This window comes from Schistocerca gregaria, chromosome 11, assembly GCF_023897955.1.
Source record: "Schistocerca gregaria isolate iqSchGreg1 chromosome 11, iqSchGreg1.2, whole genome shotgun sequence".
NCBI lineage: Eukaryota > Metazoa > Arthropoda > Insecta > Orthoptera > Acrididae > Schistocerca > Schistocerca gregaria.
Genome location: NC_064930.1, coordinates 59,760,326 through 59,777,616, shown reverse-complemented (window position 1 = coordinate 59,777,616; position 17,291 = coordinate 59,760,326).

Below are 17,291 nucleotides of genomic sequence, written 5' to 3'. Positions count from 1 at the left end.
TTCATCAGCACGTTTGACCTGCATACACCAGTGACTGGACAGTACTCCAGGGATGTCCTGAAAACATTGGAAGTCCATATCAGGAACAAAAACCACATTCTGTGAAGCAGGCTGGACGCTGCACCACAATAATGGGCGGCTGCACATTGCCAGTGTTGTTGCTGAATATCTTGCAAAAATCAATGTGAAGTGCATCCCTCACCCTCCCTAAGTCTGGATTTAGCCCCATCTGACCTTTTTTTATTCCCTAACACGAAGAAACGCCTTATTGGGAGACATTATCAATCATCAGAAGCAGTGGTGAAGGCTGCGAAGGCAGTTTTGAAGGACCTCTCCAAAAATGGTTTCCAGTATGTATTTGAAGACTGGCAGAAATGCTGGGACAAGTGCGTCGCATTCACGAGAGACTACTTTGGAAAGGACCATCAAAATTATGAGGATGAGTAAAGGAACACTGTCAAAAAAAAAAAAAAAATATATGATCATTCTTTATAGAACAGCCCTCGTATATGTGGTGTCGCCCCATCTTGCTTGAAAATAGTGGTGTGGACATAGTTATATTCTTGCAAAGCTGGAACTGCATGTTGCATGCGAAGACACTTATAACGTGCTGGTGTCACTGTACACTCAACAGGCCCTAAATGAGAAACGAACTGAGAATGATGGAGCTGTGAAACTGCACCACACAGTCACATAAGCACCTGCCTCCGTGGGTGATGTCGCTAACACAAGCTCGTGCAGGACGCTCGTCCTAGGAATGAGCCGGTTCGAATCCTGGTGGTGGAAACAATTTTCACTGCCAGTATTTGGCCAGCAAGGGCAGAAGAAGTGGTGACAAAGTTCCTCGTCACCAGAGTTGCGCCAATGTCTCAGTTTAAATACCGAACCTCTCCGCAATGTCACATGAAGTGAGGGCACGTGACTCTGCTGATTCGCCAACAGCCACTTCGCGAAAGAAATAAATATGTTTTGCCAAATGACAAACAGCATACTGACGTTACAACTGTCAACATTTCACATTCTGACTACTTACAATGCCTTATTTTCACCTGGTGGCAGAAAATGAAACCGTTATTTTGTTCAGTATACTACACAAGCGCTCCAATTTATGAACACTCCTATGATGTTTCATCATCCTGCAATATATATGGCCCACACTGCAGCACTCGCAATTCCGTCAGTTTAGTTATAACCATCCAATACTTAGTAAGAAATTAGAAGTGTGGCTAAGATACTTCATAACTGATTGTTTGTAACACATTTGTTTAATACACATGAATCTGATTATTTAAAGATTGCGGGGATTACTACTTGCGCAGAGCTAAAAGGATGGGGAGAGGGGAGATTGGCTGTGAAAACTGAAAGGAAGCAAGTATGATGCGAAATGGATGTGAGGGAGGCTAATACATGAAAAGGGAGTGGGGGCAGGTCTCTGCTTGAAATACATTGTGTAAATCGCCCATGATATAAGAAAATCGAGGGACAGCTAAAGTGGAGAGATTTGCTGATGCTAGCATTTTTCCAAATCTTAATTATTCGGAATTCTGGATGAGTCACAGTGACAGCTACAGGAATCAAGTATAAAAATCAGAGTTGCACCATGACAGTCCATTACAATTTGTCCTGAGAATAGCCCATTATAATTAATTTTTTTTTTTTTCTTGGCATGCTGTTGATCAGGTACTGAATTATTGTTAGTGAGCAGGTAAGTTAAAAGACTACGGACTATTTTTGTATTAAATGTGATGCAACAAATAATTTTTAATTACACAGGATACAATAGATCAGACTTTATGTAGTACATTTAAACTGCAAAGGTCCGACTCTTCTGGAGTGTGCAAATCTGCAGGTAATGGTATGTTGTGGTGCACAAATTGACACTTCATCAACTTCTTCCAACTTGAGTTAAGATGAGATCAGACACCCTATGCCATCAATGCTATATTCTTTTAACTCTTAAGCTATTATTTCTAAAACTACTGAAGATATAACCACCAAATTTTTGCCAATTGATTATCTGAATGTATTTAGTTCATCAATCTAGAATGGAAAAAGTACAAAAAGTCTGACCTGAATACAATTTTTTTATAAATTTGCCTGTTTATTTGAACGAATTATTGTGTTTTATACAACACGGCATCAATTATATAACTCTCAAAACACTGTTGTAGACCCATATACTCACCTCCTCTATATAAACAATCCCCATAAATTTATGTATTTATGTTTATTGGTTCATGAGAAAATGGATCTTTTGCATGAAAATTTACAGTTTTGAGAAAAATTCAAGTTTAAAATAAGTAATAAGTCTATAGAAACGCACCTTTCTTGCTTTTTAAAAAAATAAAACTGGCTAAAAGCAGCCCTGTCCATAATCTGATCCTCCTCCACCTAAATTCTTCGTTCTTCTTCTTCTTCTTTTCCTAGGTCATTTGCTGAGCAGAAATTTCAATTTTACATATTCATAATCGGTCCATGGCTTGCAATGTAGTTGCCGTATTCTGCCCTATATTTATTCACAGCTGATCCAGGACTTAATCTCCCACAATTCCCATCATTGAAAGAAATAACTGTATCACACAGACCTAATCTAGACTAATGTAGACATCATGATGTCCAAGTAAATAAGAACCTTTAAAACTACATTTAAACAGAATTTTTTCAAAAGTTATGCACCAATGTGTCCAGAAAAGTCTAAATATTTATATAGCAGAAAAACTTTTTTTTTTTTTTTTAATTTGGGGTCTGATCTCACCTTAAACTGAATAACAATAATCTTGTCATAGTTAATGACAAGGGTTAGCAACAGTGCTTTCTAAATGAAGCAAAGGCAAATGTAATTGTTGTTACCCAACTCCTTAACTTCAAGTATGGAGATGTTTACGTGCTAAGCTACTGCGTGTGAGGAGGGTTATGGAGAAGAAATAGAAGTGAAAGAAGGTAGGAGGCAAATCGTGCCACTCTAATTTACAAAAGAAAACCGTAATTCATATCGGCAATTGCTATAGGAATATCGGAGAAATATTTGAGTGTGATGGCGAAATACAGGGTGCGTTCCGAAAGTAATGCAATTATTTTTTTTAAAGTAATTTATTGAACAGATTTGCACAAACACTTAAAATTCTTCAAAGTACTGTCCTTGGGCCTCTACACATTTTTTCCAGCGACTCTGCCATCACCGGTACGCGCCCTGGAAGGCGTCTTCTGGGACCTCTCGCAAGGTCTTCGGCGGATTGGATCTCGTCTATGGACGAAAAACGGGTTCCTTTCAGGGCTGACTTAATCCTAGGAAACAAAAAGAAGTCAGCTGGGGCGAGGTCAGGACTATAGGGGGGGAGGGGGGGGCAGCATTGGCACCTGGTGTTTGGCCAGGAACTCGCGGACTCGTAGCGCGTTGTGGCAAGGCGCGTTGTCGTGATGGAGTTGCCAGGTAGCGGAGATGTCCTTTCTCGTCCTGACGACCCTTTTGCGGAGTCTTTCCAGCACATCCACGTAGTAGGCAGCGTTAACTGTCTGTCCTTGAGGAACAAACTCCTTATGGACCACTCCTTTGCTGTCGAAAAAGACAATGAGCATTGTTTTCACTTTTGATTTGCTCATTCTTGCCTTTTTGGGCTTGGGGGACTGATCAGTGTGCCACTCAGAGCTTTGGCGTTTTGTTTCTGGGTCGTATTCAAAAACCCAGGTTTCATCACCAGTGATGACGTTGTCCAAATAATCAGGTTCAATTTCAGCACGTTGCAAAAGTTCACTTGAAATTTCCGCTCGGTTGGTCTTTTCGTCGTCTGACAACACCTTGGGCACGAGCTTGGCGCACACTTTCCTCATCGCTAAATCTTCAGTAACAATGCGAAAAACAACAGTAGACGACAAGTTCAGTTCATTGCCAACCATCCTGATACTCAATCGACGGTCAGAGTCCAACAGTTGTCGCACACGAGCCACATTGTTGTCGGTTTTGCTGGTTGACGGCCGCCCAGAGCGTTGTTCGTCGTGAACCTCTTCCCGGCCTTAAAGGCCTTTAACCACCTCGAAACTTGTGAGTAGGACAGAGCAGAGTCCCCGTAAGCCTCACGAATCATTTTGTTAGTCTCCTCAAAAGATTTGTTAAGTTTAGCACAAAACTTAATCGCGTAACGTTGCTCGATCGTCGATTCCATTTTTTCCGTGACACGGTCGGCGCACAGAGGTTTACAATAACAGACGTCCTGCCGGTTCCACAGCTCGGAGAGCACTGAAACCGGTTTCGCGGCAAAGCTTAGCGTCCCCCCCACCTACTCCATGTGGCCCGCTCCCACTCCGACTACTAGGAGCGGCGCGGGAAATTCAATTGCATTACTTTCGGAACGTACCCTGTATGTACCTGCAGTTGGGAAGACGTGTGTAGGGAGGGGGGTTATTAAGGTGTGTGGGAACACTCTTAACTTGTGAAATTGTTTGAGATCGGGTTACTGTAAGGAGCATTCAGTAAGTAATGCAAAACACACACATTTTCTGAAAGGATGTTGGCTTTATTCAGAACTCCCACACATCATATTGGTTCCCCACTCTTTTGGCTAGAAAGCTCTAGCTTTCAACATAGTCTCCATTCAATGTGACGGCTGTACGCCCACATGGTACCTTTCTACTGGTCAAAGTCGGATCACCAATCATTCAGAGTCTGAGAAGACCATCGCCACAACTTTAGCAGCTGCAGGTGCTGCTTTGAACATTTCTTCGGAGGAGAAGTGGTGTGGCACCAGTGCTTGCTGTTTTGTTTCCAGTTCGAGGAGGAGGAGATCAGTGTTTAATGTCCCGTCGACAACGAGGTTATTAGAGACGGTGCACAAGCTCGGATTAGGGAAGGATGGAGAAGGAAACAGGGCATGCCCTCTCAAAGGAAACATCCCGGCATTTGCCTGAAATGATTTAGGAATATCCCAAAAAACCTTATTCAGGATGGCTGGAGACGAGTTTGAACAGTCGTCCTTCCGAATGCGAGTCCACTGCGCCACCTCGCTCGGTTTTCCAGTTTGAAGTGATGAACCTATGTTTCATCGACTGTGATGATGATTGACAACAAAACTGTGGCGCCGAGTGCACAAGCAATACGGCTAAGATGTTCCTTCATTGCTCTTTGCAGTCTTCTTTTGGCAGCAAGTAATGCAGGGGGCACATACCTTTGCGTACCCCAACTGGTGTTATCACAACCAACAGAGATGTCCAGTTGAACAGCGAGGCTTTTGACTGCGGTGAGAGTCTCTGCCCGAGGTTGTAGTGAGAGATCGGACTAGTTTGCACAATCTTCTTGTGATTATGACAGATGCCCCAGTCAATGAGTCACTGTGCTTTTGTTCACTGCCAGGACCCTGTAGACATTCTGCAAGTGCCTAAGAATATCAGCAGTGCTCTAGTTTTCTGCCAATAGAAACTCAGTGCCAGCTCTGTGCTTGGAATGCACCTCATCACAGACACTATTTTGAAGGCTTTGTGTAATGCGCCACATATTGGAACTTCATGAAACTACAGGGACTGAATCACCACAACAAATTCCACATTTTGTCAACTGCAATTGGGTGAGAAAAAAAAGTTTTGCAATAGTTGTTGAATGCCCCTCATACATGAAATGGATTGGGGCAGGTTACTATGCGAAATGAAGTGGGAGTAGATTACTGCATGGGGTGCAGGTAGTTAAATAGGAGTGAAGGAAATTCAGTAACTGTGTGAGTTTGGTGGCGGGCAGGTTACTGCATCAAATGGATTAGACGGGCATACTGCGACAAGACATTAGTTGGGTTGAATTACTGTGTGGAAGGGGGTGGGCAGTTGATCACTATGTGGAGGTTGCTGTGTGAAATGGCTCGATGGCAAGTTGAGTGCATCAAACGGATTGTTGGTCAGGTTAGTTCCTCAGATTGGTTGGGGAGGCCAGATCAATGTCTCAAAAGGGTAAAGATACATGTTATTGAGTGAAATAGAAATGGGGGAAGGGCATTTACTGTGTAAAATGTATGCAGGCATTTTACTGCGCTGAGTGAGTTAAATGAGGCAGGTTACTGCTTAAATGGGTGGTAATTGTGTGGAGAGTGGGGGCAGTGTGTTTGGTGAGGCAAAATGGAACACTACACTACATTCAGATCTTCTATTCTCAGTTTGCCAGATTCAAAAACGCAGATGAAATCTAATGGTGACCTTAAAGTTGAAGTCAGGGAAAGCCTAGGTTTTTCAGTTTACATTTCTCCTGCATTGGCAAATTGAGGAAGGTTGGGAGAATTGATTAATACTCAGGAGGGATGCGCAAAATGGCAGCGCACAGAAGCAGCCATTTAATCTGTACACTATAGTGCACTTCATGTCTAAACCACTAATCATAATGTGAACGGTTGGATAGGAATTTTAATTTCATTCGCACAACTATTACTATGAGCTAAACATGTTGATCTGTTCGTTGTTCCACAGTAAAAATATCGGTATCCCACCCATAAACGTTTGAATGGAACATTAAAGGTTTCAACTACGAACCTCCATCCACTATCGAGGGACTTCGAGGCGTCCTATGCCATTTGCCACTACTTGCTCAGATATGTCAGAGTTTTTTCTGCAAGTAACTGTAACTAAGAGAAATGCTGTTGTCATTAATCCGCTGCCCTTAAGATCTGCTAAGATAACTTCCTCCTAACTAGTAGCCGAAAACATTTTGAGACAAGCTCTGTCACTCTCTCTTTATATGGCTTTGCCATATGTATCCAAAATACTTACATTTATATTTCAAGCTTTTAAGTCAGTGGTTGTCAAATTATAGCCCGAATCAAGTATTTGGGCAACCTCCTGTTCTGAGCCATATTTTATAATGCTGTAGTACCTGTGCAGTAGCCACAAGAAAGATCGCGGGAGGTGCACATCGGCACGGCGCATCATGGACAGTAGTTGCCGCAAGTAGAGTCCCGTCCACCAGAGGGCACACGAGAGTTTGGCCGCGACCTCTGCTGGCGGAACAACAACAACAACAACAACAACAACAACAACTGAGGCAGCACGGGCCGTGCCCAGTCAGTTCACGTCGGGCATGTCTAGCAGACAGTTCGCGGTCTACACTAGCAAGTGCGATGGAAACGTGAATCGTGTTACTACAACCTGTATAGCAGCTAACAGCAGAACTTCCAAAAAATGTGGTTTTTCTGCTCAGTAACAAACAATTACTTACAGAGACAGTAATAGTGTATGATGTGCTCAATTTTAATTGTTGGTGAATTTGGTCTCTGGATAATTGAAGCTGTCCAATTCAGCAGCAGAGAGGTAAGCAGTTCAGAACAGGGACAATTACAATTGAAACTTTCATTCCCCGTTTACCTTTAAGAAACAACTAATATTAAGGCAGCAGCTAATGAACCAGCATGACAAAAGCATACTTGGAACCAACGAAAACAACTTTCAAATTCTATAGTGGGTCACCTTCCTGCATAACAATTGTAAAAGGGAGCACAGGTTATCTTTAAATAAAAATCAAAATGCATCGGCTAACATGACAGAAATCGCACAGATCTCACGGAGCACAGGTTATCTTTAAATAAAAATCAAAATGCATCGGCTAACATGACAGACAGAAATCGCACAGATCTCACTAGCAACTAACAAGAAAAGGTTTAAATTTACGCACTGAGTTCATCATCCTGCATTTCTTTCTTACTTACTTACTCACTGGTCATACCAGACTCGAGAGTCCATTACCGCAGCAATGTATTTTCGCCATCTGTCCCTGTCTTGGGCTATTTCCTTCTATTCACCTCCAATACCTAGGCTCCTCAAATCAGCCTTCACATTGTCCTCCCATCTATGCCTCGGTCTCCCCACAGGACGTTTTCCCTCTAGGTGCCCTACCAGTACTCTGCGCACTGCCCTGCCCTCATTCATTTGAGCTACGTGACCCGACCTTCGCAGCCTACATGATTTAATTATACTCATAATGTCAGGGCTTGAATAGAGTTTGTGAACCTCTTCATTATGCAGTTTTCGCCACTCTCCGCTAATGTCATCGTTTTTTGGTCCAGAAATTTTCCTCAAAATTTTGTTTTCAAAGAGACAAAGTCTCTCAGCCATACAGCATAACTGGTAGAATAATAGTTTTGTATATTCTAATCTTTAAATTCCTAGACAATATCCATGATGAAAGTAATCTATTCAGTGAGAAGTAGCACACATTTCTTGCCTGTAATCTCTTCTTCAGTTCGGATTGAATCTCATTTCTCGAAGTGATGTCCACCCCTAGATACTTAAATGTGTTCACTTCTTCAAACTACGTCTCCAACCCTTAACATTTCCTGATCTACTGGTGTTGGCATTCTAGTAGTAACTCGGTATTTAGTTTTGTCTTCACTTATCCTTAGACCTACATCTTTACTACCCTTGATTAACGCATTCGCATTTGCTGTTACAGATTCTTTCCTATCGCTAATGATGTTTAGATCATCTGCATACCCCAATATCTTAATATTTCCATTTAACTCCACATCCTCTGAATGATCTGCTGCCATTCGTACAATATATTCTAGGCCTAAATTAAAAAGTAGCGGAGACACAGCATCTCCCGGCTTAAGTCCATTCTTTATTACGAATTCTTCTGACTCCCAATTTCCCCACTCGTACTCTACCTTTTGTGTTTTTCAAACTCGCTTCTATTTCTATAAGTCTATCATGTTGTTGTTGTGGTCTTCAGTCCAGAGACTGGTTTGATGCAGCTCTCCATGCTACTCTATCCTGTGCAAGCTTCTTCATCTCCCAGTACCTACTGCAACCTACATCCTTCTGAATCTGCTTAGTTTATTCATCTCTTGGTCTCCCTCTACGATTTTTACCCTCCACACTGCTCTCCAATACTAAATTGGGATCCCTTGATGCCTCAGAACATGTCCTACCAACCGATCCCTTCTTCTGGTCAAGTTGTGCCACAAACTTCTCTTCTCCCCAACCCTATTCAACACTTCCTCATTAGTTATGTGATCTAACCATCTAATCTTCAGCATTCTTCTGTAGCACCACATTTCAAAAGCTTCTATTCTCTTCTTGTCCAAACTATTTATCGTCCACGTTTCACTTCCATACATGGCTACATTCCATACAAATACTTTCAGAAATGACTTCCTGACACTTAAATCTATTCTCGATGTTGACAAATTTCTCTTCTTCAGAAATGCTTTCGTTGCCATTGCCAGTCTACATTTTATATCCTCTCTACTTTGACCATCTTCAGTTATTTTGCTCCCCAAATAGCAAAACTCCTTTACTACTTTAAGTGTCTCATTTCCTAATCTAATTCCCTCAGCATCACCCGACTTAATTCGACTACATTCCATTACCCTCGTTTTGCTTTTGTTGATGTTCATCTTACATCCTCCTTTCAAGACACTATCCATTCCGTTCAACTGCTCTTCCAAGTCCTTTGCTGTCTCTGACAGAATTACGATGTCATCGGCGAACCTCAAAGTTTTTATTTCTTCTCCGTGGACTTTAATACCTACTACAAATTTTTCTTTTGTTTCCTTTACTGCTTGCTCAATATACAGATTGAATAACACCGGGGAGAGGCTACAACCCTGTCTTACTACCTTCCCAACCACTGCTTCCCAACCACTGCTTCCCTCGCCTCTTATAACTGCCATCTGGTTTCTGTACAAATTGTAAATAGCTTTTCGCTCCCTGTATTTACCCCTGCCACCTTTAGAATTTGAAGTCTACAAATGCTAAGAACGTAGGTTTACCTTTCCTTAATCTTTCCTCTAAGACAAGTTGTAAGGTCGGTATTGCCTCACGTGTTCCAGTATTTCTACGGAATCCAAACTGATCTTACCCGAGGTCGGCTTCTACTAGTTTTTCCATTCATCTGTAAAGAATTCGTGTTAGTATTTTGCAGCTGTTACTTATTAAACTGATAGTTCGGTAATTTTCACATCTGTCAACACCTGCTTTCTTTGGGATTTGAATTATTATATTCTTCTTGAAGTCTGAGGGTATTTCGCTTCTTTCATACATCTTGCTCAACAGATGGTAGAGTTTTGTCAGGACTGGCTCGCCCAAGGCCGTCAGTAGTTCTAATGGAATGTTGTCTACTCCCGGGGCCTTGTTTCGACTTAGGTCTTTCAGTGCTCTGTCAAACTCTTCACGCAATATCGTATCTCCCATTTCATCTTCATCTACATCCTCTTCCATTTCCATAATATTGTCCTCAAGTACATCACCCTTGTATAGACCCTCTATATACTCCTTCCACCTTTCTGCTTTCCCTTCGTTGCTTAGAACTGGGTTTCCATCTGAGCTCTTGATGTTCATACAAGTGGTTATCTTATCTCCAAAGGTCTCTTTAATTTTCCTGTAGGCAGTATCTATCTTACCCCTAGTGAGATAAGCCTCTACATCCTTACATTTGTCCTCTAGCCATCCCTCCTTAGCCATTTTGCATTTCCTGTTGATCTCATTTTTGAGACGTTTGTATTCCTTTTTGTCTGCTTCATTTACTGCATTTTTACATTTTCTCCTTTCATCAATTAAATTCAATATTTCTTCTGTTACCCAAGGATTTCTACTAGCCCTCATCTTTTTCCCTACTTGATCCTCTGCTGTCTTGACTACTTCATCCCTCAGAGCTACCCATTCTTCTTCTACTGTATTTCTATCCCCTTTCCTGTCAATTGTTCCCTAATGCTCTCCTTGAAACTCTGTACAACCTCTGGTTCTTTCAGCTTATCCAGATCCCATGTCCTTAAATTCCCACCTTTTTGCAGTTTCTTCAGTTTTAATCTACCGGTCATAACCAATAGATTGTGGTCAGAGTCCACATCTGCCCCTGGAAATGTCTTGCAATTTAAAACCTGGTTCCTAAATCTCTGTCTTACCATTATATAATCTATCTGATACCTTCCATGAATACAGCCTTCTTTCATGGTTCTTAAACCAAGTGTTAGCTATGATTAAGTTGTGCTCTGTGCAAAATTCTACCAGGTGGCTTCCTCTTTCATTTCTTTGCCCCAGTCCATATTCACCTACTACGTTTCCTTCTCTCCCTTTTCATACCACCGAATTTCAGTCACCCATGACTATTAAATTTTTGTCACCCTTCACTATCTGAATAATTTCTTTTATTTCATCATACATTTCTTCAATTTCTTCGTCATCTGCAGAGCTAGTTGGCATATAAACTTGTACTACTGTAGTACGTGTGGGCTTCGTATCTATCTTGGCCATAATAATGCGTTCACTATGCTGTTTGTAGTAGCTTACCAGCATTCCTATTTCCCTATTCATTATTAAACCTACTCCTGCATTACCCCTATTTGATATTGTGTTTATAACCCTGTATTCACCTGACCAAAAGTCTTGTTCCTCCTGCCACCGAACTTCACTAATTCCCACTATATCTAACTTTAACCTATCTATTTCCCTTCTTAAATTTTCTAACCTACCTGCCCGATTAAGTGATCTGACATACCGCGCTCCGATCCGTAGAACGCCAGTTTTCTTTCTCCTGATAACGACATCCTCTTGAGGAGTCCCGGCCCGGAGATCCGAATGGGGGTCTATTTTACCTCCGGAATATTTTACCCAAGAGGATGCCATCATCATTTAATCATACAGTAAAGCTGCATGCCCTCGGGAAAAATTACGGCCATAGTTTCCCCTTGCTTTCAGCCGTTCGCAGTACCAACACAGCAAGGCCGTTTTGGTTATTGTTACAAGGCCAGATCAGTCAATCATCCAGACTGTTGCCCTTGCAACTTCTGAAAAAGTTGCTGCCCCTCTTCAGGAACCACACGTTTGTCTGGTCTCTCAACAGATACCTCTCCGTTGTGGTTTACCTACGGTACTGTTATCTGTATCGCTGAGGCACACAATCCTCCCCACCAATGCCAAGGTCCATGGTTCATGGGGGGGATGTGTAACATACTTCTTTAGTATTCAAAGTTCCAAAAGAATTCTGTACAATTTTGATGGCAATACTGAATCATATGCTTTTGTAAAATCTATGAAAAGATTATGAACTGGTTTATTGTATTCCCATTTCTTTTCCAAAATTTGACACAGGGTGAATATTTGCTCTACTGTTGATCTGTTCCTCCGAAAGCCGGCTTGGTAATCGCCCACAATCCTGCATTTCAGAATAAATAATATTAAAATGACGACAGGTAATACTTACGGAATAGGCAAGTCCTTTATTACATTGAATTGATAGCTCACACATTAACATTTTTCATATACCGCCATCTTCCAAAATGTGAATGACAATCTTTTTTAACAATAATCAAATGAGTAACAGGATACACAGTACTCTATTGAGTAGCACACAATGTAGTAAGTGTGATGCTTGTGAAGGCAAGCACGCCCATCCAAAACCACACGGACTCAATATAATAATCATGATGTGCTCCAATAACGTACCTCAATACAACCAATAAATTTATGTAATCGTCTGAGCAGTGAATATGCCTTTACAAGCTGTAACGGCCACTCGAATCCACACAGGCTTGTTGGAAATGGACATCTCGACCAACATTTTTGCGGGCTGCTTAACGTCGCTCAGAGTCCACAATTCTGCAAATGGCGGTATGCAGCAGTTCCAGTGCCCCCCTTTGTAAAACTCTTCGTGCCCACTCGATCTGACGACGACTTGGAACCCCCGGTTGACTGACCGTATGCCCCTACCAGTGCAACGGAACAAAGAATGCAGCCTCTCTTTATCAGACTTCTCTGTTGCACAGCGAGAAGTTTGCGTCGTCCAGCTCCGGAAGGTTCTGCACACACGCTGCTAGCAGCTCAGGCATTGTGGCCACCAGAGGTGCCACTTGGTGGGAATTCAAAGTGGTGGCCGCTGGTGCCAGAATCGATCCGTCACAGCAACCACTACACGAGTCACTCGACAACTAACTGAAACATATTTAGATTGGTGCCCCAGGCTCTCATTGTCTCCAGTGTTGACACCATAGCCACCCTTTCACTTCCTGTATGGGACACAGAGGCCTACGTGTCATGCAAAGGTTCAAAAAAAGCAACATCTAGTATTACAACTCCTTAACACTAGAATTGCTGATATATGGCCATACCTCGAACTGTGGCTGGGTCACATATCAGCTAGGTATCTTCCCCTTTTATTATCAACTAGTGCTAGTTCTGTAAGGTTCACAGGAGAGCTTATGTAAAGTTTGGAAGGTACGAGATGAGGTACTGGCTGAAGTAAAGCTGTGAGGACGGGGCGTGAGTTGTTTGGGTAGCTCGGTTGGTAGAGCACTTGTCTGCAAAAGGCAAAGGTCCCGAGTTCGAGTCTCGGTCCAGCACACAGTTTTAATCTGCCAGAAAGTTTCATATCGGCGCACACTCCGCAGCAGAGTGAAAATCTCAGTCTGTACTAGTCTTCCTGGTTGCTCTGTACTCCAGCTGCAGTACAAGTCCCTGCATTTCGGCATCGTACAGTAGCCATGTATTCATCACAAGCAAATCCAGCGAGTTGTAAATTGTGTGAACAGACCAATATCTGGATGGTTATTTGACTGGTTACTTATGACCCATTTGGTTCAGCACATCCATTCCGTACCTAGAGCAGTTATAATGTAACTATAAATGGCTTCTTTTTCAAATTGGCCTCAATTTCCACATAAGGATGCAAAATGCTGGAAACCAGATTATTCTCGTTGCTCTTTCCCCTAACAAACAGCCAATGTCATACCATTGTTCTTCAACAGCACCTCTTCACTTATCTCCACGACAGAGACTGGTCCCCAGAATACTTGAGACATTTCTTTCCTTACTCGAGTACAGTTGCACCAACATATAAACATAATTGTTGCTACTGAGAAGTGTGACTCCACAGCACATATATTAACAATTATAAAATAAACTTACAAAAATGCATACGTTCTTCACCAGTACTCAGTAAATCAAGTGGTGTAACACTATCTTCTGATAAAGAATCTGAAATTACAGGATGTGGTAGTTCTACCTCAGATGAAAACTCCAATGACTCACCCTCAGATTCATAAGCCAAAATCTCTTTTATGGCTTTTGCACTGTTCTCTACTGTTCTTAGGGGCCTGGCCGTAATACGTGTGTATGTTGCAAGCACTATGCAGTTAGAATCCACTAACGCCGTGTCTCGTGGAACAAAGTACTGGCTGTGCGATACTCGTACACATAAACAAGAACGATCTGTCACACTACTACACTTTAAAACACAGTTTATATGTAATTCATGTCACACAATCTCATACGGAACCTACATCCGCTTTCTTTTATATACTGTATATGATAAGATACTGTCATCCCCCTTCCCTTCTGTGTGAGAGGATGAATGAGCAAATGTATTTCTAGTTGCATGCTTGATGGTAGCAGACAAGCCTGTCTGCTAGAGAACAGTAGGACCAACGTCGGAACAGGTAGCTACGCTTTCTAAAAGCAGAGAGGTTTCTGTTCTTAGTATGGTCCTGTCCGTCTCTTGTCATGTTGGTATAGGAAGCTGCCTCTCTGGTCACTTCCGTTTGTATCTGTGAGGTACCCTCGGTAGGGGACCCACGGCAGTAGGTCTGCGGCGAGCGTCTGAAGTGGTAAGATCTCCGGCTAAGCACGTGTCTGCTAAGTGCATAGGACAATGGATTTCTCAAGTTCAGCCTAACTGAAAATTTAATCACCTTTATTTCAGGTTTAGCCCTAAAATATCTAATGTCTGAAATTGCAATGCAGTGCATTTCGAGTGTGAAGTTCAGAATATCTTCCAGTAGTTGCTTTGTCACTACTTTGTGAATAAAGTGGAACCACGTGTTGATCAGTAACTCTAAGATCATCAATCTTAAATGCGAATGAGCGTGAGATTATGTCGTCTCGTCTTGACAATATTTTTAAATATAGTAACTTTTCTTTATGTTCAACCCACGTAGGGTGTACTTTGTGAGACCAGTACCACGTGCTTATACAATTGTTTGACTCATCAGGTTAATAGTAAGCCGATAGTAACCAGTTCCAGGTTTTCTTTTGTAAATTGCTTTTTGATCTAATTTATTTTAATTATCAAAATTATTGTGGAGTTTCGCTCTTTGTGTAAACAAAGTTGACCACGTGAAGCATGTGGTGCAATCATCAAAGTAGCCCTCAGCTATTCTTTTCGGGAAGATTTCACAGAGAGTTAGTATGAATTTAGTATACCAGTGTGTGGTAATTTCATGACGGACAGGATTGCACTACGAATGTAACTTCTTTGGGTGAAAATTGAATCGGTTGGTTGTGGTTAATTTCCTCTTGCATATGTTTCAACATTCTTCATGCGTTATTTTATGAATGCAGTCTCCCAATCTTGGCTAAATATTTGATGTGTTTTAAGATTACAATCTCACATTTTCACAATCCTAAATAAGGCACCAGTTTAGCTATGAATCAAGTTTAATATGCTGAAATTTTGATGATCAATGTTAAAATAAATTTCCAAATATAAACTGATTTATTTCTTTTTATTTAAATTCTCATATTATATATATATCACCAGTTGTTGTATGACTATAAAAAGATTATAATTAATGTTTGTTTGGTTGGGAATTTGGTAAGCTAGACTGGATACCTGGTGAAACAGTAATGCAAGGTTAACTTCCTCAGATAGCTCACAGCTTTTAACCCATATTTATGGTCTTGAACATCAGCACGGCTTGCAGAATAAAATAAAGTAACAACATTACACCGAGTGTTATCAGCTTGTTTACAGAGTGTAGTCAAATTTAATAGTGTTTTGTAGAAAGTATCAGAGATCGGCACCCCATTTCTTTTCTTTAATTTGTGATTTATTGCTCAGTTTTTTATTATACAACCATTCCTTATGTTTTTGCTATCTGACTCAACAACAGAAATGTACAACAGCCCCACTGTAAACTTGGAATGAACACTAATTGGAGTAGCACATAAATATATGTGATAAATGTACCTGGATTCTCAATAATTGGTTACTGTTTTGCACATTAACATTCTTTTTGTACATCTGAAGGCTGTAAAGGGAAAAAATTAGTGTAAAGTTTTCTCTCACGGATTTCAAAATATATGTATATATTGGTGTAACACACTCTCATAAATATTCCTAAAGCTTTTTTTATGAGTGTATATATATATATATCCTTACCAAGCGGGAAAGCGCCGGCAGACAGGCACATGAACAAAACACACAAACACACACACAGACTTGCTAGCTTTCCTTCAGGAAGGAGAGGGAAAGACGAAAGGATGTGGGTTTTAAGGGAGAGGGTAAGGAGTCATTCCAATCCCGGGAGCAGAAAGACTTCCCTTAGGGGAAAAAAAGGACAGATGTACACTCTCTCACACACACACACACACACACATCCATCCGCACATACACAGACACAAGCAGACATATTTAAAGTAAATATGTCTGTGTGTGTGTGTGTGTGTGCGTGTGCGTGTGCGTGTGTGTGTGTGTGTGTGTGTGTGTGTGTGTGTGTGCGTGTGCGCGCGCGAGTGTACATCTGTCCTTTTTTTCCCCTAAGGGAAGTCTTTCCGCTCCCGGGATTGGAATGACTCCTTACCCTCTCCCTTAAAACCCACATCCTTTCGTCTTTCCCTCTCCTTCCTGAAGAAGCAACCATCGGTTGCGAAAGCTAGCAATTCTGTGTGTGTGTTTTGTTCATGTGCCTGTCTGCCGGCGCTTTCCCGCTTGGTAAGTCTTGGAATCTTTGTTTTTAATATATTTTTCCCATGTGGAAGTTTCTTTCTATTTTATTCATATATATCCTTAGGCTTTCCACAGAAATCTCAATATAGCAGCATACATTTTGCTCCAACATTCCGTTTAGGGGAGTGAATTACTGGGAGCGATATAAAAACTTTATTACAGGTAGATTAAATAATCCATACGCAGAACCTGGTTCTCTAACAGATTATCTTAATAAAAATCTGAGAACAGAAAATTAAATACATAGATGTTAAAAAGTATCTGAAACAAAGTACATTTGTTGTTACTCTAAGGCAAATACTTCTTTTGTTTCAGGTTTTATAATCACTTGGGCTGGCTAAGTAAAATGTTTTTTAAACGGTCATTTCACCAATTGTTGACATGTGCTGTACAGCTGAAATGATGTTCTTTACAAAGGCTCTTCCAATTTATTAGTTTCTTCAGTTGAGATAAATCTGTATTGTGGTCATGTTTTAAAGTCTGTTTGCTATCTGACACCTGTAGGGGTCACAGGCATCATTCAGATGTTCATGATTTGTTGATAATGTAACAAAAAATACAATTTGGATTCCAAAACGCATATTCTTAAAAAGGAAAAATGAAACTGGAT